Source organism: Phodopus roborovskii, unplaced genomic scaffold, assembly GCF_943737965.1.
Source record: "Phodopus roborovskii unplaced genomic scaffold, PHOROB, whole genome shotgun sequence".
NCBI lineage: Eukaryota > Metazoa > Chordata > Mammalia > Rodentia > Cricetidae > Phodopus > Phodopus roborovskii.
The window spans coordinates 554,338-577,802 of record NW_026126441.1 but is presented as its reverse complement, the minus strand read 5'-3'; the positions used below and the strand labels follow the sequence as shown (position 1 = coordinate 577,802).

The 23,465-nt window shown below is 44.8% G+C and overlaps 1 protein-coding gene and 1 pseudogene across 10 annotated transcripts in view; both read left to right on the top strand.

Moving 5' to 3' along the window:
• Positions 1-23,465, top strand: part of Fam219a (family with sequence similarity 219 member A) — a 49,941-nt gene that overhangs the window by 20,169 nt on the left and 6,307 nt on the right. The window lies entirely within an intron of this gene.
• Positions 1,872-1,995, top strand: LOC127224555 (uncharacterized; annotated as a pseudogene).

Below are 23,465 nucleotides of genomic sequence, written 5' to 3'. Positions count from 1 at the left end.
TTGTGCACACACACACACACACACTTTTCATTTTTATTTTTAGCTTTATCCATTTTACACATATGTTTTTGTTATTTTTGAAAAAGAATAATGCACAAGATGACTTGAAAAAGAAAGAAAGACAAAACTATATATAGTCAGTCATGGTGGTGACCTTGAGGCTTCGATGGGAAGAGCCTGAGTTCGAGGCGAGCCTGGGCTATATAGGAAGTCCCTGTCATTAAATTATGCTCACTATTTGTAGAAAGTGCTATGTTACATTTCCAATTGGTTTGCCAGAGGTCAGGAAGAACCACAGTCAGTCTGAGAGACAGGAACGACTCGTAAGAAAACAGCAATGGCATTGGGTTATAACCCCAACTACAGGTATTAATGCACACTGACATCCGTAAATGGTTAAATAGACAGAGGAAAAGGGACAAATACTCCTTTTAGAAGAGTTATAATTATATATGTACATATATAATTTGATAAAATAGGTATTTCATTAAAGTTTTATATTTGTAGAAAATGAGAGAAATAAAAATTACCACCAAAACATCATAGTAACAATAGCTGCTGTTAAGATTCACTGTTAAATCTAGTGGGTAACACTTTAAGCAGAACCAAGATATTTGAATAGTTGTATGAGATGCTTAGTATTAATTACTATTATAGTTTTAAACATGTATCCTCGCTTTCTTTGATACTCCTCTCTGTAGGAGATGGAATCTAATTCTCTCCCTCTTGAATATTGGCTGGACTAAGTGACTTGTTTCTGATAAAGAGAAAACAATATGACAGAAATAGTAGTTTTACAATAGAGAGACCTGTCAAGTACCACCTAGTAATTAAGATTAATCCCACTGGCAATGAGACCTGTACTTCCCAGTGTGCCATTGCAAGCACATATCACCTCCATTGTATTCTCCCCCCACCCCACTCCCCAGTCTAGAACCTGAACTGCTTACAAGAAACATTAGGCAGGGCCTGGAGAAGTGGCTCAGCAGTTAAGATGAGTTAACTGAGGACCCACATTCAATTCCCAGCCTACATGGTGGCTTACAGCCATCTAAACTCCAGTTCAAGGGGCTCCAACCTCTCTTCTGGCCTCCTCTGGTACTGCATGCTCATTATGCACAAACATTCAGACACAAAGGAATAAAATAAAGCAAAGTTTTAAAGGAAACATTGGGCAAATTGAAAAGACATTCTAGGAAATGCCTAATTAGGCATCTTCTTGACCTCAAAAATCAAGAAAAGGAACCTAGTACAAAAACTGTAGAAATTTACATCAACTCGGTAGTTTAGTTACTAGCAATGTTCTAGTAATAACTTCTTAGAGTTAATCATGTATTATAGTTAAATAAGATGTTACCATTAGGGGAAGCTAGATGAAGAACTTTTAATTACCCCAGTGTAAAAATATAGCATTATTTCAGGGCTGGCGAAGATGGCTCAGCAGGGGAAGGCACTTGCTGCCAAGCCGGATGAGTTGAATTTGACTCCAGGATTTACATGGTGGAAGGAGAGAACCAACTTCTGGAACTTGTCCTCTGACTTCCACATGAGCGCTGTAGCACACTGCCCACCCCCAAAAATAAATAAATGTAAGTTTAAACATTTTTAATTGTTTCAAAATAATTAAAGCTAAAAATGTCCCCACCAGCATTTTTTTTTAGTGTGTTTGGCTAGAAAAGAAGATTGCTATTAAGAAGATAAGGGTAGCCAAAAAGGAAAAAATGAGACTATATATAACAGGCTCCAGGCCAAGGTAGATTACACAGTTCATAAAGCAAAAACTGTAGAGAAAACAGTTTCCAAAAAGATCTAGTCAGTCTTCCAGTGATTTTGAAAGAGAGGAATAGTCACTTAGGAAAAAGCCATTGGCTCTGCAGCAAAGTAAGTGGAGAAGTTCCTTCCTCCTGCTGAGCATTGTCTGCAGACAGCAGCTTGCTTGGGAGTGCACACAGCCTGTTGCCTATGGGGTTTCCCTAAAGGACCTTGAAGACAACTTTCTGTTGCATAGTCATGCATCTGGTCTCAGTGCTTTACCCAGTGTAGGCTTCAGACAGCGATACAGATGCCTTGGGGAAGGTCCAGGACATGGTAGCCTGGGTTCACCTTGGCCAGGTCATCATGTCTGTCCTCACCAAACTGCAGAATAAGGAGCATGTGACTGAGGCCCTGCTTCAGGTTTAATTCAGATGAGCTTGAAGTCATAGTAGACAGAAAGCAGCTCTTCCCTAATACTGTGGAGTCAAGTATATTCCAAGTTGTGGTTCCCTGGACAAGGGGCAGGAAGGGATCCATTGTGCTGCCCTATACCCTCCTAAATCATGTTCAGTAATAAATCTCACATCTTGTGGGAGGGGGATAAAGGGCCACTGGATTTTTAACTAGGAGCTTGACACTGGCCTCAAGAGTTAGCAGAGGGGCTGAAGAGATGGCTTAGAGCATACGCCTATGGAGGACCTGAAGTCATTTCCCAGCACCCACATCAGACACCTCTCAATGCTTGCAATGCCAGTTCCAAGGAGATGCAGGGCCTGCAGCCTTCATAGGCACATGCACTCACATGTACACACATAGGCGTGTACATGTGCACACACACACACGTATAACTAAAAACAATAAAAGTAAATCTTTTAAAAGAAAGATGAGAGAGAATACAAGAAGTGGAGATTGAACACAGGTGTTAAGGTGCCAGGACTCAGTGTAGAAGTGTTTGTTCAAACAGATAGACTAATAGAAGAGCCTCCTAGGGAGCCAAGCATGGTGGCGCACACCTTTAATCCCAGCACTCAGGAGGCAGAGGCAGACAGATCTCTGTGAGTTCAAGGCCAGCCTGGTGTACAGAGTGAGTTCCAGGACAGCCAGTTCTACACAAAGAACAAAAAAAAAAAAAACCTATGGGAAGGAGGAATGGATACCCCTAAACAAGGAGACAAGAAATGATATCCAGAGCAAGTGAGCCAAAGGGCTGAGCCCAAAGTGCAGAGTGCAGGAAGAAATAACTTTGACCAAAAAGATGCCTCTGATACCTGTCCATAGCCAAACTCAGGCTAAAAGCCAGAGGCCAGCCGGGCAGTGCTGGCCTTTAATCCGAGCATGTAGCAGACAGATTTCTGTGAGTTCAAGGCCAGTCTGGTCTACAGAGTGAGTTCCAGGACAGATTCCAAAGCTACAGAGAAACCCTGTCTTGAAAAACAAACAAAAACTTCAACACCAAAAAAAGCTGGAGATGGCATGGCCACGCATTACGGACTGTTTCTTTCACTCCTTAGCTGAGAGGCTAAGTCCCAGGTCATCCCCTGTGGACTAGAAAGTCAGACTGTACAGAAAATGAAACAGGCTGGATTTATCCATTTGCTGTGCAGCTTGTATTTAAGGTGGAGAATAATCTGTTTCTGTAATGAACAGCATTACAGAGTGGTTTCTCTGTGTACATGTATGTGTGTGATAAATTCATACCTACCATGTTCTATCAACTGCTTACCATGTGGCAGAGACTGGTAAACATGTTATGTCATCTCAGTTATCCCTCCCAAAAACCTTCTGAGACAGGTGCTGCAATGTTCCTCATGTTAAAGATGAAAATGGAGATTCAGAGAGGTTAGATACTTGGTGAAGTTCACATAAATGGGCCTTGGATAGATGCAGCTCAGTGCAGAGAACCTGCCTGGCCTGCACCAGGCCCTGGCTTCAACCCCACCTACGGAGGAAGCCACACAGATAATATATGTAAATGGCAGAAATAGGACTCAATTCAAAGTCATTTGTTTTAAGCCATCAGACTATACTCGCTACTCCTTCGTGTGTGAGCATGCACACACACACACACACACACACACACACACACACACACACACACACAGACCCAGACTGTGCCAGGAGACTAACAGTGGGTAGCTCTAGATCAGTGGTTCTCAACCTTCCTAATGTTGCAACCCTTTAATACAGTCCGACATGTTATGGTGCCCCAAACCATAACATTATTTTTGTTACTACTTCATAACTATGGTTTTGCTACTGTTATGAATTGTAAATACTGTGTTTTCCAATGGTCTTAACCCCTGTGAGAGGGTCATTTGACCTCAAAGGGTTTGAGACCCACAGGTTGAAAATCACTGCTCTAGATGATGGGGTTGAATGTAATTTTTTTCTCTTTTCTTATCTGGACTTTTTAAGTGACTATATTCCTCTTGAATTTAGGAAAGTAAATCATGTTATTTAAGCTTAGGTACTTCTGCCAACTTCCTGTAATAGCTAAGATGAGAACAAAGCAAGTGTATCAGCTAAGTGCAGAAAAAGACTACCTTTACCTTGTTTGCAGTGACAGAATGGAGAGTTCTCTCTCTCTCTCTCTCTCTCTCTCTCTCTCTCTCTCTCTCTCTCTCTGTGTGTGTGTGTGTGTGTGTGTGTGTGTGTGTGTTGGCATGTGTGTAGTAGTCATGGAGAGGAGAGGAGATAATGACTACTAATGCATTTTCTCCTTTCCTTATGGCCACCTTGTCCTTGAACAAGGTTTGTTTGGTCCTGAACTTTCAGAGAGTCTGGGGACATTTTTTCCCACATACATGCTAAGATTCTGGCCAGAGAGTCAAGCCTCTGGCATGAAGCCCAGGCTGCAACCATGAATGACTGGAGTCATTCTGGAGCTGCCTCAGGGTGCAGGCCATGGATCCAAGCAGGCATCTGGTGTTAGCTGTGGGCAAAGAGGAACTGGTGGCATTTAAGGTCACCTCTAGCAGTGTGCAAGCCTAGTCCAGATCCTCCCACGTGTTCAGGGGAGGTAATTCAGAACGCTGGATAGCTCCCACAGGAGCCCTTCCTCTCCAGCGAGGACTGGAGACCCTAGAGACCCACTTTGTTTGTTTGTTTGTTTGTTTAGGCTTTTTTAGAGACAGGGTTTCTCTGTATAGTCTTGGCTGTCGGGGAACTCACTCTGTAGACCAAGCTGGCCTCAGACCCATAGATCTGCCTGCCTCTGTCCCTAGTGGGATACCCACATTTTTAAGGCCCTGCATTTATTCAAATTTGAATAGTCTTCCTCAACATGCCTCCCACTTCCAAGGGCCTGTCCCTGTGAGTGCAAAGTCTCTCTGCCTCAGCACCTTTCCTACCTTCCCCTAACTGAACTCTCTTGAGGTCACCATTCCTCTCAAAGTAAAGTAAGCTTTAGAGACATCATGTCATCTCCTACGCTGTGCTGTCCATGACCAATCTGACACCAAGGTACCTCAAGGCTGTAGGCATGCACGGGGCCCCAGAGCCCACAGGTGGGACTTTGATTGAGCACCACAGGGGGAAGGGGTGGTCTCCTATTCTCAGAGTGACACTGTGGGAGGGTACAAAATGGCAGTAGAATCCCAACCATTTACAGGTCTTGGATTTTGTAGTAGAAAGCTCTCCTTCTGCCTCCAGACCTCTCCCTCAGCCAAGTGAATGAGACAGCAAAGGAGGTAAGAGCATAAATCCACCTGCATCTGAGGATAATCGAAGTTGCTCAGGGAGCCACTCCTCCCAACCAGTCATGCTCTGGCCCTATGCAACACCCTTTCCTCCTGAGACCTTATTTTCTTCAACACTTGGGTTCTTGGATCCTTTAGTGAGGGAACTGCCTACCTTATACCTCAGTGAATGTGCTGGCCAAAGAAGCTGCCCTAATTACTGGAATAATATGTCCTACCCAATAGCCAAACACATGCAGACTGGCTCACACTCCTAGCACCAGCCAGCCACAGCAGCACAGGGAGGGTAGGGGAAGAGCATTTGCTGTTTACTGAGATGTGAGTGGAGTTGATAGAATTTAGGGTGAAATGACTAAGGCTGCCATCACCCCAGTTGTTGAAGAGCTTCTAGGTAGCACTCCTACAGATGGAGCTCCTGGCAAGCTAGTAACAGATGATTGGGGAAAAAAAGAAACAAAAAAAAAAAAAGAAAGAAAGAAAGAAAGAAAGAAAGAAAGAAAGAAAGAAAAAGAAAGAAAAAAAAACCGTCCAATGGCCCTGGACCTAGGCTGTCCTTCAATTACCCCATCTTACTTTTGGAAACAGCACATTCCAGTCTCCAAGAGGCTCTTACCGTGAGACTAAGCACAGGCTCTTTCAACAAGTATTCATAGAGAAGAAACAAGAGCAGATGAGGACTTTGCCCGATCCCAAGAGATTGTTTGTATTGGTTTTTGTTCAAGTAGAACAGTCCTAACATCAGCCAGAGCTCGCTCTCCGTCTGTTCTCAGGGGCAAAGGCGCCCCTGTGTTTTCCTTCCTCGTGGTGGATGCTCTGTACTCATTGTTTTATTTAGGAGCTGTGATTATGTGACCACAAACCTTACTAAATTGAATACAACCCTGAGCATTCAGAAGAAACAGCACAAGACTCAAGGGAGGGAGCAGCTGGCTGGAAAGAAGGGCCCATGAATTCTAATCCCAAGACTGCCATCTGGCATTGACCTGGCACAACTCATTTACTCTGCCTTGGGGCTCTTTCTGCAACTCTGGGCTAGAAGCCAAGCAGACCTGGGCTGTCAGGGGGTGAAGAGACTTGTCAGACCTCAGTTGGTGCTGTTCACAGCACGCTGGAACCAACAGCCAGAGGATGTGTACTGTTCTGGAGTTTTCTACTTAGCCTTCCCAAGAGGTCCCTGCCTGGCTGATGAGCATGGCTGTAACCCAGGTTATCCAACAGCACCATGAGTGGACAGATCAAAGAAGCCCACCTCTGTTCCCCTCCAAAGGCTTTTGGTGCCTTTGAGTTCAAGATGGTTGTCCACTCCTGTAAAACTCAACAAGAATTGAAACTTAAGCCTGGTGTGGCAGCACAATCTGTGATCCCAGCACTTGGGAGATAGACAAGAGGATCAGAAGGTCAGCTCAGGCTACAAGAAACCCTGCCTTGAGCAAACAAACAAAAATTCATTGTTAGATTGTGAGAGTAAATAATTGTATACAAATAGCTGAGGCTGGACCTTGGTCACAAAAAGGTCTCTGTCCAGTTGGTGGTTGGTCCCCTTGAAAGGTTGACTAGAGCTGAATTGATACCTTGACCATGAGCCTTACAAGGATTTTATATTATTAATTTTAAGTTTTATCTGTACACCATATGCATGTCTGATGTACCAGGAGGCCAGAGAAGGTATTGGATCCCCTGGCACTAGAGTAGCAGGTGGTTGTGAGCTACTATGTAGTTGCTGGGAATTGAACCCAGGTCCTCTGGAAAAGCAGTCGGTGTTCTTAACCACTGAGCCATCTCTGTAGCCCACTTCTGAGGGTTTAACTATGCCAAGCCTGCAGATGAGTGAGTGTTTGGAGACTTCTGCTATGACTCTTTTGCAAATTGACTTCCTGGAAAGCAGTTGTTTTCTGTTTTGTTTTGTTTTTTTAGCTGTTAGCTATAAGAAACACCCTAGAAGGATATATATTTGTTACAACATTTGTCTAGGACACCACTAGTCAAGGCTCTGGGTACTAGCCTTCCCCACCTACCTTACAAATAGACTCTTGCCTTCCCTTACATTATTTGTCTGCTATCAGATTATAGCCCATGATTCTCTCTTCTAGATCCTGGGAAGACACCATGGAGAGTGACACAGTCCTCACCTTTGGGAACAGTTATTAAACAAATAACTTGTATAACTAATCATTTAATAAAAATTGTTAAGTGCATGAAGAAATGAGGAAGGAGGGAATTGTGAGTGTGTGTTACAGAAATGTCTAACCTAGCCTGGCTTCCGTGGGAGGCTTCTTAGAGATAACAAATCAGTTGAGGCTGAGGATGAAAGATCTAAGGAGAGCAAAATGAGGTGGGAACGATTGAGGTACCCCGTTGGGAATAAGGCTAGTGACACAAAGTACAGCAGAGGGGAACAAGGGCTGAGGAGCCCGAAGAGAAAGCGAGCATAGCTCCTTAGCTACCCACCGTTCTAGCCCCATCTGAGTCATTACTGCAAAAGGAGAGAGGTAAGCCCGGACCCACTCAAACTGCAGAGCATGCTCCTGGGGCAGGTGAGTGCCTGTCCCAGCGCTAGCACAGCAGAGTGTGGAAGAACCCTAGTCCTAGCTTGGGAAGCATCGAATGGAGTGGGCCTCCATAGCTGCACAGCCCTGAGGAAGGAAGGAGGTAGGATACACCAGGCAGTAACTTCCTTGCAAATCCTCTCTGCATGTTTTTCCATCGCTTTGAACTGTTTATTAACACACAACAGAAGCCATTTTGCTATTTAGATGGCTCCTCTGGGAGCTCCATGCCACGCCCACCCCCCTCCTGAGGTGGATTGGAAAAAAAAAATCAGCTTTCAAGATTTTATACTTGAATTTCAGAAACTAAATTACATTACTACATACGGTGAGACGGCGCCATTGCCTGTTCCTATCTGTGTGCTCCAGGCACAGTGAGGCTGATAACATCAGTGTGTCAAAGCAGCTCGATCCACACAATTTGCAGCTGGCTGGAGCTGGGCCAGAGGTAATCAGAGTGGGGGTGCAACACTCTCAGAATCTGGAGCACCCCAGGGTCTACTGTAGGCAGGCGCTGGAATTTGGGGTTCTCTCCATAAATTATCATTTCTTCTATCTGTAAAGAGGGAAGCTGTGTTAAAGGGCCTAGATGTAACAAGCTGAAATTACTCTCTGAAACACTGAATCACACAGAGGCATGAGTAACAGAGCACTCAAAAGGCTTTCTCTGGGGTCAGGATGGACAGGGGCAAGGAAAGAGTGGGAACCATAAAATGCAAAGATAGGATCCTAAGTCTAAGATTTCTAAATTTTTATTTTATGTATAAGGATGTTTTATCTGTGTGCGTCTGTGTACCAAGGGTATGCAGTGCCCATGAAGCCTGAAGAGGATATCAAATCTCCTAGAACTGGAGTTACACATAGCTGTGAGCCACCTGGAGTTACAAATAGTTGTGTGTCTTCTGGAGGTGGGGGTGGGGCAGGACTCAGCCAGTGCTCTAGCCACTGAGCAATCTCTCCAACCTGTTTTTGTAGTGTTTTTGAGACAAGGTCTCACTCTGTAGCCAAGGCTGCCATCCTCCTGTTTCAGCCTCTCCAATGCTGGGATTCCAGGTACTGGGTACCACACTTACATTTATATGTTTAAAAACCAAAGTACTCCTGGAAATAAATATCCTGTGCCTCCTTGAAGCCCAGATGTGAAGGTCTCATAACCAGAGTTCTCACTAAAATCAGGTTGTAGAGTGGGCAGAGAAGTATTGTTTCCCTGCCAGGGAACATTGTAACTTTTGGAGTCGCCTTCCTAATTGTAACCAAGATTCAATTCTACAGAACAAGCATTCCTCTCATAGCAGAAAGTCTTCAGATTATTGAGTTATTCCAAATGCATCAAATGTCATAATACATTCATTCAGCTTGGGAAGCATTTACAGGCCAATTTTTATAAATAGCAAATACAAGCTCAAGCTATTCATGTCCAAAACATGATTGTTTCCCCAGATGCATTTGCTCCCCAAGGTCAAGGTTTGGGAAGAAATTCAGCTTCAGTGAAGTTACCAGTCCTCTGCTATAGCTCAAGTCTACCTTCCCTCACCCTCACCCTAGTGTCTGGCCTCACCTTGGCGCCTGCCCACTTATTCTTGGATTCAGTGTCTAGATATACCCTAGCTTTAGCTGTGTGGTCTAAGTTTCTCTAGCCATAGTGGGGAAATGTTGCTTACTGACTCCATCTCTGTCCCTGAAGACAAATTAATAAAGTCATGATTGTTTTTTACATTTGTTGTTTGTTTTATTCTTATAGAAGGGTATTATTGAATGTTGATAACCACAGGCCAGAGCACAGGTTTCCAGACTGTGGTTGTTTATAATTGTTTGAGCAGGTGTTCTGAGTTCTGGGAAAATAAAGTTACTGACTGTTTCTATGTCTGTCCTGGCTTCCCAGGATACTCTTGAAGTCTGTACTGGCCCCCGTCTCAAGAACTAAAAGTTCAGGCCATTGCTTGCTGCCTTTTGCTATAAACTGGGGATCATGGCACAAAGATATCAGGGGACTGTGGTATATCCAGAATTGAGTCAAATACCCACCCCACCACTTACTCTCACCTCTAGACTGGCTCAGCCTCCCTTGCCTTTAGCCCACCCTTCCTAAGAAACAGCAGAACCTGCCATGGGTGAACATGCCTCCTGAAGGACATCCCCCTGGAAAGCTTCAAGCCTTGCAGGGCTCAGGCCCATAATTATTGAGAATGAAAAAAAGTTTTTGTGAAACGTCAGCAAGCCTGAGAATGATGTGTCATCATTTCTCTCTCTGGACATGGATGCTCCTCTCTACCAGTCTTTTTGTTATGATGGCAGAAGCCCTCCCTCAGGACTCTGGTTCTGACTCCTCTCTATCTGCCATTATTCTTCTCAAAACCCAAACATTCTTGTCACCAGCCTCTCCCTGGTCCATGGCCCCACATCTCTTGTCTGTCCCTTGCGTGTTGATGTTCTTCTGGTGGCTTTTCCCCCCTTTAACCATTCAAATGTTAAACAAGCACACCCCTTTGTATAGTCATCAAAACAGACCCCTTTTCTGTTCTCTTGCTCTGTATCATTATAATTCCCTTAGTCACCCAAGTCAGCAAGGAAACTGGTCATCCTTGCATAGCTCTTCACCCTCATCCTCACTTCTACCACCTGTAAGCCCTGCAGCTGCCCTCTGCCCTCAGTAACCTGTGGACGTGCCTTGCCCAGGTCCTTGCACCTCTTCTGAAGGCTTTTTGCTAGTCTCTCTGCCTCCAGCTCAGCCACCCTATACTAACATTGTCGTCACCTGGGGTCTGGGATGAAATGTAGACCCTGAACTGCAGTCCATAGTTGCTGAAATGGATTCTGCATCTCACCGATTCCCAGGTGATCTGTGTACATGTTTATGTTACTGGCCTAGAATAACAGGGATGTGGACTTCACAGGGTGCCAAACCTATGTAGAAGAGGTGAATTCTGCATAGGTGAGATGGGGCTGTGGTAGAGGATTGAGGCCAGGGCAAAGGCATCCTCTGAGGTATGGTTAGCTGTACAAAGGTTTGGGGATTGCACATGTTGTTTTTCTTTCATTATTCCTTCCCTGTGCATACCTTGGGCATGAGGTTGTACCCCTGAATTATTCACTCAGTGTCACAACATCAGCCAGGGAGCAATAGGTGAGCCAGAATAATCTACAATCCACCTTGAATCTGAGGAGGTGGAAGTTGATTATTTTCCTTGAAAGATGCATAACTAACTACCAACATGTAACCCTAGCTGTCCTGGAACTCACAGCGATTACCCTGCCCCTGCATCCCAAGTGCTGGGATTAAAGGTGTGCACCACCATGCCTGGCTCTTACCCCACTTCTAAAGTATTCTTGGTGGGAATATAAAGCTCAGTGGCAGAGAGCTCACCTATCATGTCCAAGGTCCTGAGTCTGATTCCCAGAACCACCAAACACAGTATAGCAGAGAAGGAGGGAAGGAGGAGAGAAAAGAATGAACAGAAAGAAATGCATAAGTCAATAAATCATCTTCATGGCAAAAACCAGGGCTCAGTCTTGTCGCCTCAGTAGACGACATGCCCTTCCTATTGCCGTTGTTCAGAAAATATCACATTCTTAAACAGTCATTGAATTGAGGGGAGAAAAATGATAATAAAAATAATAGAGCATTTAGCCAAAGTTAAGCCTTAGAGCTGTAAGTTGTCTTTATGAGTAAAAGACAGAATCTACCTGCCAGATGTAGTGAGCTTTAAAAGTCAGAAGAACAGGCGTAAAGGAAAGCAAGGGCAGGGCTAGGAGGCAGCGCAGGAGAATCCATTGATCCCATCCTTTCACTTTACTGTCTAGGGCAGACAAGCAGCTCCTTATTCTTCCAACGCTGCAGGGAGGAGGGGGATGCTCTGGGCAGGTATCCCATAGAGCCTGCCAGACTATTACTTTTAGTCCTTGGAAGTCAGAACAGGATTCATGAACCAGAGCAGGCCAGGCTCAGTTCTTAAATAATTGAACCATATGAAGCACCCATGAAGCTGAGGCAGGAGGATTACTAGGAGTCCAAGGCCAAGTCTCACACTTGGCAAGACACTGTCAAGGAGGAGGAAGAGGAGAATTGAAAGAATGACAGCAACAACAACAACAAATCCTATTTAGGGATGGGGATTTAGCTCAGTGGTAGAGTGCTTGCTAGGCCCCTGGCTTCAGTCCTCAGCTCTGGAAAATGAGTGAATGAATGAATGAATGAATAAATGAATGAATGAATGAATGAATGATCCCCTTCAGTGAGAATTAGGGCCAGGCTCCAGGTAAGGACCCTGCAGTGATTCTGCCCAGACACCTGTCAGTGTCTGCTGTATTTCTCTTGCTTAAGCTTCACTACACCTGCCTGTGGCCAGTCCCAAGGCGCTGCCCATGTGCCAGTCTCTGGGCAGTGTCTTTTTTGTGTTCTCTTGCCTCACCATGAAAAACCAGAACCCACATCCTGGAATGAAACAGAAAGGTATTCTCATCTCCAAACCCCAAGTCCTCTCCAGCTCTCTTGGGCTTAGAATAATTTCCCTTCTATGGAAAATTTCATTCCCCCAAAAGTCTGTGTTAGCTGAATCTGAATTCTAAAAAGAGGAGAAACTATTTATTCCTTTACTGCCCACCCTGACACCACCGTCTCCTGCCTAGGCCCTGCTGGTGATGTGCGTTTGTTTAAGTATACATACCATAACATTTACCATTTTAACTCATTATTGATTTAGTTTGTTTTGTTTTTTGAGATAGTGTTTCTCTGTGTAGCTTTGGGACCTGTCCTAGAACTCTGTGTAGCTTTGGGACCTGTCCTAGAACTCACTCTGTAGACCAGGCTGGCCTTGAACTCACAGAGATCCACCTGCCTCTGCCTCCCAAGTGCTGGTATTAAAGGCATGCACCACCACTGTCCTGCTGTTGATCTTTTTAAAGGGACTTTGTGCCTCTACTTGTTTAATTAAATGAGGCTACCTTTCTCTAAAGAGGTTGAAATGGGGTGGATGGGAATAAACAGAATTCAAGAACCTTGGAGATCATAGGAGATGATCCAGGGCAAGGAAGGAGCCTCCTTAACATGTGGGCAGAGCTAAGCCAAACCAGATCCTGGAAGGAACTGAGAGCTCTAAGCACTTGGCTTTACCTCCTGGCTTTTATCCCCAGGCTTCCCCCAAACCAGAGGTGCTGAACTCAAACACTTGTCCCATCTCCCAAACAAGGACTCTTAGGTCCCAGGTTTCTAGTGGGTGTTGCATGATGCCCCCCCCCAGACATAAATGTCTATACACCCAGCTAGAGAAGGCACTGACAAACCAAAATCCAACTTGGTGAACCAGGGCCTTTATTGGGATTCCAGGAACGTGGGTGAGTCCCAGACAGCTGCACCCCTGAGGCAGCCCATCCCAGTCAGTTGTTTCCTCACAGACTGGTGACTGGAATCTTGGGAATGGGGTTATCGGATGGTGTTGGGAAGGAAGCAGGCCTGGTGAGCATTGTAACTCCCTTCTTCCTCCATGAGGGAGTGCTACTAGATTCCCATCTCTTCTGTGGGTCTTGTGAAGGTCATCACAGGTGCTCTGAGATGGCAATGCTCATGTCCAGGCTAGAGGGAACAGCTTCACTCCAGTAGGGAAAATGAGTATCTGAGAATCAATCTGGAAGATGTACAGCCTAACTCTGAAGAATGGAATGCTAGATCTTTAAAAAAAAAAAAAAAAAAAAAAAAACCCTGGCTAGCTGAGGAGGTGGCTGAGCGGGTAAAGTACTTGCTACACAGACATAAGATCCTGAGTTTGCATCTCCAGCACCCACATGAATGACAACCAGGCCTGTAATGCCACCACTCAGGAGGTGGAAACAAGCAACTCCCAGCAAAAACTGGATACCTGAACTAACTGAATTGGTGAACTGTGGATTTAGCCAAAGACCCTTCTTCCTCAGTGTATAAGGTGTAAAGGGGTCACCTGATATCAAATTCTAGTCTCCGCATGTGCACACATGTGTATCCACACCTGCATACATATATGTGCCTACACAGAAACATTCATGCATGGAAAGTATATACACAAAAATAAATAAACAAAAGTAAATCCCCTGGCCCCAGACTTTGTTTTTCTTCTAAGTGTCCACCCTAAAGCTGAAAACTAACATAAAAAAAACCTGAGCATGGTAGTGCATAGCTGTAATTCAAGTACTCGGTAGGGAAAGGCATGAGCATCAGAAGTTCAAGGCCACTCTTAGCTGCACAATGAGTTTGAGGCCAGCATGGGTTATATGGAACCCTGCTTCAAAAAGTGGGGAAAGAAAGGAGGTGGAGAGATGGCTCAGTGGTTAAGAGCACTGGTTGCTCTTCCAGAGGACCCAGATCTGGTTCCCAGCACCCACACAGCTGCTCACAACTGTCTGTTACTCTAGTTCCAGAGCATCTGTTGCCCTCTCCCGGCCTCCCTGAGCACCAGGCATATATGTGTTCACAGACACTCATCCATACACATAATTTTTTTTTAATTTAAAAGAAGCAAAACAGGGAGAATGTGGCAGGTGGGATGACTCAGTGGGTAAAGGTGCTTGTGGTATGAGCCCCACGACCTGAGTTTAATCCTCAAAACACACATGCATGTGAAAAGTCATCTTCTGGTCTCCATGTGTGTACACTCACACACTGTACACATACATACATAAATTTTAACATAGGAAATGCCACACAAGCTTAGATAACTTCCCAGTCAGTCTGCTTGGCTCTCCTGGCCACAGTCTGAAAGCAAAGGAGATGCTTTGTGAGGTTGGCCTTGTGGTCTGCCATTTCCATGATTCCCATTGCTGGCTTGCTGACATGAGCAAGGACCCAGTAAGCATGGTGCTATGACCAGCTACCGGGCAGTACTGGCGATCCACTTAGGCCTCCCCAAACTTGAGTGTGACAAAGCTGTCCCTCCTTTTGCTCTCCATTAGTAGCCTCAAGTCAGGAATATTTTATCTGGCGGGTGATCCCAGGGGAATTTCTGTTCCTTAAAAGAGGATTCCTTAGAGGAAAGTAGGAAAATGAGAGCTGGAGCTCTCCAAAGATGATGGATAGACTTGGTGGCCTGGAATTCCCCAGCACACAGTGTGAGATAAAATATTAAAATCCAACCATATTCTCATTTGTGACGAGGAGCACTGTAAATTGAAACAGTCCTTTGGGAAAATGGTTTGCAATATATGTATCAGGAATCTTGAAAACATTCATGCTTTTGACTTTGTAATTTTACTTTATTTATGAAATGGTTCCAAATGGATTTTAGTGTAGCCTCATTAGCAATAGTGAAAAATTGCAAACATCCTGAATGTCAACCTGAAGGATTACAAAGTTATTATACCTCTCCCTGTGGATATTTATGCAGCCATTTAACTGATAGCAGCTAAGGCAGTTTTAGAGTATGGAGAACTAACTATGTTGTGGTGCTAATTTCGTATGTATTGTATGTATATGTGTACACATATGTATGCATGTGTGCGTGACTGAGCATGTGGATGCTAGAGGTTGATGTCAATTTTCTTCTGTCACTCTTTATCATGTTTTTGGAGACAGGGTCAGGCTCACTGGACCTGGAGTTCCCAGAATCCCACTATCTTCCCTTCTCAGGATTAGGTTCAGGCCTGTGCTGCCATGCCTTGCTTTTCATGTGGGTACTGAGGATCCAACTTAAGTCCTAACACTTACACAGCAAGCGCTTCACCCATGGGGCCATCCCCAGCCCCCTGAAAACTGATTGTTAAAAATACAGAATAAGCCAGGTATAGCAGCAAATGCCAGTAATCCCAGCATACTGTAGATAGACATGGGTGGATTGTGGATTTGAGGCCAGCCTAGGCTATAGAGTAAGGTTCCAGCTAATCTAAGCTACATAGCAAGAGCCTGTCTCAGTAAACCAATAACCAAAATAATATATAGAATAGGCCTGACGTGGTCGGTGGTAGCACACACCTTTAATCCCAGCACTGGGATCTCTGTGAATTCAGGGCCAGCCTGGTCTACAGAGTGAGTTCCAGGACAGGCCCCAAAGCTTCTCATAAAACCAAAAAGAAAAGAATAGGCCTAGCATGGTGCTGCTGCTGGAAACTGAGGTAGGAGGCCTGAATTTGGTGCCAGCCTGTCTCAATAAAACAATAGTAACAATGGCAATCAGAATAGATGATAGCATGTGCTTTTCTTTTTAGGTTTTTTAAAAACGTGTGTGTGCATGGATATGCATGTGCATTCATGTGCCTGTGGAGGCTGGAAGATGGTGTTGAATCCCCAGGAGCTGGAGTCACAGGCATCAGTGAGCTACCAATGAATGTGGGTGCTGGGAACCAAACACTGGTCTTCTGCAAGAGCAGCAGACATGCTTGACCACTAAGCAATCCAGTCCATCCATGTTTTTCCTTAAATGTGCTATGCATGTGTATTACTTTGTGCTTTCTGGTTATAGAAACAAAATTCAACTGAAGTTAATTTACCCAAACAAGGAACTAGGCTGTAAGGACACTAGAATTTCTTTAGGGCTTTCTTTTTCTTTCTTCTATCTGGTATTGGGGACTTTACCCAGGATTTTGTGCATGCTTAAGTTCTCTACCACAAAGCAACACCCTTCACCCCAACACTGTGGTTTTGCAGTAAGTGCTGAAGGGCAGGGCAGCTCTGGAACCAGAGCCTGACCTGGGGAGATCTTTCCAGCTCCCCTTCACACTAGCCTTGCTCTGTGTCCCTGTCCACAGGCACTCTCTGTTAACCCCACTTCCCAGTTCTCATGGAAACTGGCTAACTCTGTTTGATTCAAGCATATATTCAGAGAGGTGGGACCACACAAAATCAGCCCATCCTGTGCCCTCTTTCAGCTTGAAGAGAAGAAGACACTCCAGATAGCTACCAGCTGTAGTATACACAAAAGACCAGTATACTACACTGGTAACAAGTACTATTTCAAAGTGGTGAAATAACAGTAATTTTTAAAGACTGAGCATTGGGGCTGAAGAGATGGCTCAGTGGTTAAAAGCACTGGCTGCTCTTCCAGAGGTCCCAGGTTTGATTCCCAGTGTCCCTGTGATGACTCATAACTGTCCTAGGGATCTAGTGCCCTCTTCTGACCTCTGCAGACATCAGGCACAAATGTGGTTCATAGACTTAGGTGCAGACCAAACATCCATGCACATGGGAGGAGGGAGGGAGGAAAGGAGGGAGGGGGGGAAATTTTAAATGCACATTAATTACTTCATAGGAGGAAACTGCATTGGACTTGCCACAGCTATTGGAAAGTCCATTAGGCTTGGTGTCAGCAGCACTCTCCTCCATTTTGGTTTACCAAATGACAGATATAAATACTAAGGCCAGGGCCTGCAAGATGGCTCAACTGGTAAAGGTTCTTGTTACCAAGCTGGATGGCCTGAGTTTAATTCCTATGACCCATAAGGTAGGAGAAGAGAACTGACTCCTGTAAGCCATCCTCTGACCTGAGCAGAGCACATGCATGCACGTGTGTGTGCAGGCATATGCTTGACAGTGTAATGTTAAAGATACTGAGGTTTCCTGGTGTTTGTGCTTGGTAACGAACTAGATAGTTGAAAGAGACAGTGCTCATAGAGACACATGCCATTAGTCTCATTACTTGGAAGGCTAGAATGATCATTGTGTATTTGAAGCCAAGCTGCTGGGATACACAGCAATACCAAGCCAGTTAAAGAAAGAAAAGCCAAGAAAAAGAAAAAAAGCTGGATGTGGTGGGGCACACCTTTAATCCCCACACTAGGGAGGATCTCTGTGAGTTTGAGGTCAGGCTGGTCTACACAGCAAGTTCCAGGACAGCCAGTGCTACACGGAGAAACCCTACTCCCATCCCCCCAAAGGAGAACAAAACAAAAGCCCACCCAACCCGAGTTCCTAGACCTCAGACATGAGACTATGCAAGTGCATGTGAGCATGCATATATGCATGTGTGTGCATGAATTTCTGTGTCTTTACCCACACATGCTCTGCACAAGTGCAGTATGCACTTTCATCTGCATCCCCACCAGTGTGTAGACCAGCACTGGACAGAGTGGACAATGTGTTGATTTTGTTTGAATTGAGTGTTTTATAGGAGGAAAAACATGGGACACTGGACACTTGTACTAGTAAGAGAAGCCTCCCTGAGCCAGGGACTCTCTGCCCTCACCCCAGACTTAGACTTTATAAGCCTCCAGCCTTTCTGTTCCTCTGATATTTAAGAGCCATAGCCATTGGAGACTGTCCTCCTTTCCCTAATTTCCCCTCCAGCTCTTCAGAGACCTTACCCCACAAAAAGTCTGTCTTTCCCTATAAATGGGACCGCCCCCAAAGACCTTCCTATGTCCTAGCCAGTTGCTTAGCTCTGAAAGGGAGATGAGGAACAAGAGATAAGGCTCCTTCTAGCAGTGGGCACTCAGTGAAGCTAATGTGTTTTCTGGTTTGTTTGTTTGTTTGTTTTTGTTTTTTTCTAGCTCCTAAACATCTCTTAATATTTCTAGTTCTACCCACTGCCAAGAGTTGTCTGGGTAGACAGGTATAGACTTGAACAAGAGGACTAAAGCCACAGGTAGCTGTTGAGCTGCTCTCTGGACAAATTGTGACAAGGACAAAGCTGACTATCTCCCACCAATACACCTACCTGTCAGAGAGTGGCCTGAGCCAAGGCCTCCTGATTTTCAATTTATTATCAGCATTATCTCTGCTGACCACATCATCCTGATATTTTACCTCTCTTCCTTTCTGATTTCACCCAGGGATATATGACTCTATTCCAGAGGCAGCCATTTAGCATTCCCAACTCAGAACCTCCTTCTCCAGCTCCCTCTGAAACCGAAGGAAAATTCATTGTGTGCTCTGTGAAGAAAGGTCAGATGATGTTGCTGTGTGAATCTTACTTTATTCTTCATTCGAAGTCCATTTCAGTTCCCTTCTTCCTGAGAATTGCTGCTTGGAGACAGAAACTCCAGTTAAGTACTTCCTCTACCTGAACCAACCATGCTCAGTTCACAAAACATGCATAGCGTGTTCAGCACCTCGGAGAGCGCCTTTCATCCCTGAGGCTGGATCGCACTGCTGAAAGGTGATGAGGCAACCTGCCGGATGGACATCCGCTCTGACCAGCAGCTGCGTCCTTTGCTTGGTGCTCACCTTTTTCTTTGCCTTACAAGGCAAGGAAATCCCTCAACTTTCCGCTGACCTTCCTGACACCAAATTATCTGCATCTTCCCCCACCAGCACCAATGGCCTTTATGTAAAAAGCTTTCCTCTTCTAGTCTTACCTCTGCTTTCTACTCTAGACTCCTCACTATGCCCCACTACAATCTCTTTTTAAATACCTAACTCTTTCCTTTTACTGTAGGACAGCGGCCTGTGTCCCCCCAGTAAAGAAAAACTACTAATTTGAAGTTGTCACCTTTCTTGTTTCTTCCTTCTCCCATGAAGCTCCTTGAAATACCTTCTACCCACTGCCTCAACTTCTCAATGTTCTGCCCCCTCCAGACCCCTTGTAACCTGATCTCTGTGCCTGTCCTATGTCCAGGGCTGCCTAGGATGTCCTTGTTTCTAAAGTTCATCTTTATCTGGTGGACCGAGTTTCTCTTTGGGGCACTTGGAACTTTACAGCTTCCCATTTGTATTCCTACCTCATCCCATTGCTCCAGCTCAGTCTCTTTCCACAAGTTCCCTGAGGTTGTCTGCTCCTTGAGAATTCATCTTGCATTCTTTTCCATTCTGTCCATTCTCTCTAGGAAGATTTATCTTCCCCTGAGCTTCAGCCATGACCAGTTATACCTTCTCCCTTCTTCCTGAACCCCAAATCCTACTGACTAGTGATATGTTTCCCAAAAGACACCCCCAAACACAACATAACCTAGCTTTTCCTGACAGTGCCCTCCCTCTCATGCACTTTTGAATTAATAGCATTTTTTCTACATAATTCAGACAGACAACCAGAGGCATATAGATACTTCCTCATACACTTTGGCAATCAAAGTATACTCTCTTCTGCTTCTGTCTTTCCTTTGAACACATTATCTTTACCTCCAATCCCATTCCCTCAACACATCTCCCACATAGCTTCCATAAAGGGTTCTTCATATCAAATATGTTCATGTTACTCCAGTGCTTAAGTTTTAATTGTTTCCCCCATTATCTTCTAAGAAAAAAACATCCACTATGATCTGAGCCCACCATCTTTACTTCTGCTTTCTATGCTTCAGTTATAGAAAAACTGACTGTTCCTAGAAAGTGCTTTGCCAGCTGCAGCCTTCTGAACTTTTGCAAATGTTCCTAAATGTTCTTCCCAGGAACTGTCAAGCTGTTATTTTAAGGTAACTCCCATTTCTCCTTTTGTCCTGTTGCTTCTGCCTATTTGAGGCAAGGTCTCATTTTATAGTCCTGATTGGCCTGGAATTCACTGTGTCGATAAGGCTGGTCTGGAATACATAGATACCTGCCTGTTTCTGCCTCCCTGGGCTGGGGTTAAAAGCATGTGCCACCACACCCAACTCCATCTACCTTTCATGCTCATTTTACCTTGGTTGATAGTTACTGGACACGCCTTGAAAATGGCATGTTTTCTATTTATCTCTACGGTGCCTGGACTGGTGGTGTAATGAATAAGGGAATGTAGCATGTCTGTCTGTCTGAGAGAGAGAGAGACAGATAAAGAGAGAGATAGTAGACATATGATATATATTTCATTATATATATGTTCGTGTGTGTGTGTGTGTGTGTGCGTGCGCGTGTGTGTGTGTGTGTGTGTGTGTGAGAGAGAGGACTTTTGGGAGATGGTTCTTTCCTTCCACTATGGGTTCCAAGAATTGAACTCAGGTTGTCAGAATTTCTTGGCTAGCACGTTTGCCTGCTAAACCATCTCACTAGCCCCATCGCTTATACCTTTTGCCACCACAGTCTCCTTTTCAGTCCGTGTGGCAAAGTGTGGGACTGAGTGGCTTGTCTTCCTTTCAAGTGTGGAAACAAATGTGGGAGTTTGCATGCAGGCTAATGTGTAGCCCCACAGAAGAAGTGATCTCCAGAGGACCACCAACGTTCCAAGTCTCAGTCGGTCTCTCCTGAGCATCTTTTCAACCAAGGTCATTGGCTCCATCTGTTCCTCTCTGGCCATTTGTCCTTTATGTATTTGTTCATTTATTGTGGGGGAGAAGGTGGCACTGGATCCCTTGGAGCTGGAGTTACAGGTGGTTGTGAGCTGCCTGTCATGGATACTGGCAGCTGAACTTAGGTCCTCTGAACCATGAACCATCTCCCAAGTTTCCTTTTTTGTTTTTTTGGTTTTTTTTTTTTGTTTTGTTTTGTTTTTTTTGTTTTTTTTTTTTGGGAGTGGGGATGGTGCTTGATTGTTTTGTTTTTATTTTGTTTGGGTTTTGGGTTGATTGGTTGATTGATTGATTGATTGATTAGTACAAGGTTTCTGTATAGCCCTGGCTATCCTGGAACTTGTTCTGTAGATTAAAGGGATTAAAGGAGTGTGTTACCAGCTCAATTTTCTTTATTTTTAAAAACAAATAATTGAGTGGGGTGTTGGTGGCTCATGCCTTTAATCCCAGCACTTGGGAGGCAGAGGCAGGTAAATCTCTGTGAGTTCAAGCCCAGCCTGGTCTACAGAGCTACTTCCAGGACAGCCTCCAAAGCAATACAGAGAAACCCTATCTAAAAAAAAAAAAAAAAAAAAAACCAACCACAACAACAAAACCCAAAGAATTGATAGAGGATAGAGAGATGGCTCATGGGCAAAATGTTTGCTGTGCAAGCATACCTACCTGAGTTTAGATTTCCAGCACCCATGTAAAAGTTGAGCATGAATGACAGTGTGTGCCTGTAACCCCAGTGCTGGGGGAACAAAGTGGAGAAGACAGGCAGCTCTCTGGAGTTCGGTGGCCAGCCAAGCTAGCCTAATTGCAGAGCTCGATCCAGTGAGAAAGCAATTGAAAGCCACTCAACATGGCCCCTTCAACCCCTCTCTATATAATCAAGCATAAGAGAGTGCATCCTCACACACACATGCACAGATAGGTACCCCGGATCTCACTAGCATATTTTCTGTACTTTCCATAAAGCCTCTTAAAAAGACTAGATTGGAGTGAATCAGTGAGTTTCTGCCATTTTATTTTTATTGTATTTATTTGTGAGGGGTGGGGATGTGCTACAGTGTGCATGTGGGGGGGTCAAAGAACAACTTGCAAAAGTTGGTTTTGTCTTCCACCATATGGGTCCTGAGGATTGTCAGCCTTGGTGGCAAGCACCTTCATCTACTGAGCCAATCTCCCAGGGTTGTGGTTAGTGGTCTTTTTCTTAAGCAACAAAACGCTTTTGCAAACCTGAATTTTACAAAAAGGTTAATATAGAAGTGAACTAACAATGGCTTTCTTTGATTGAAGGGAACCCAGGATCCTGTAACTACCATTCCTATACATACGCCCCACTTACATTTCAGCCCCACCCAAAGCATGGGATTTGGGGAATACAGGGTAATGAAAATCGCTGGTCCACACTAACTCTACTAAGGATGCTTTTGGCTCTTTTGCTCCCTCTGGCTGTTTTGATGTTGTGCTGGCCATTAGCCTATAGCCCAGGCTATTAATCTTCTCTGCAGCCTTTGGAGGATTTGTTTGAATGGTTGTAGAGACATGGATTGTTGTTAGAGATGTATTTCAAGGTCTGTCTCTGCTGAGTGTTTATTAATAATCTTGTTAATCCCTGCTCTAGTTCCCGGATCTAGCTAACGCCTGTCGGAAGTCCTTGGGGGGCATTTTAAATTCTCTCTGATTCTTGGAGCCAGGCACTTCCTTCTGCCTGAGTCCTCTCTGCAACTTCTGCTCATGAATATTTTACATTTAATCTCTACACAATGATCATGGTGCACTGCCTGCCTTTCTCGGAGAAGACACTCAAAAAGTCTACAGTGTCAGATGGCACTGTGCCAGAGACTTTTGTAGTTGCCGCTTAAATGGTTTTCTACCATGGACAGTGACAGAGGAGCTGCTGGATAGGGGAGTTTGGCACGGAGCCTCTCAGCCTAAGACTTTGATCCTGTGGTTTCACTCAGGATCAAACACTAGCAGGGACTGCCAGTGGGTCTTGAGATCCGTAATGGGGTTACTGGCCAGAGTTTCTCCACAGCTCCCCAGTGCTCATCCTAGGTTCTGTCCCTCTGAGTTCTCTGCCTCACATGTTACCACTGACACCTGCAACCTCAGAAGTTGGTACACTTATCTGCCCTGGGGCACGATGCCTCAGCCCCGGTTGCCTGGGGTTTGTGTTCTCTAAAATTAACCTCAGGGAAAGGACAGTGAGACTAAACACTCAGGTGGCAGGTCAAGGAGCAGGAACATGATTAAAAGGCCACAATTTAGAAGTCATCAGTATAAAATGTCAATTCAGGCTGCAGGAGGCTTCAAGTTTCAGAAGGGTGGGGCCCTGCTGAGGAGACAAAGAAATGCAGACAGACACAGAAATGATCACAGGCAAAACGTG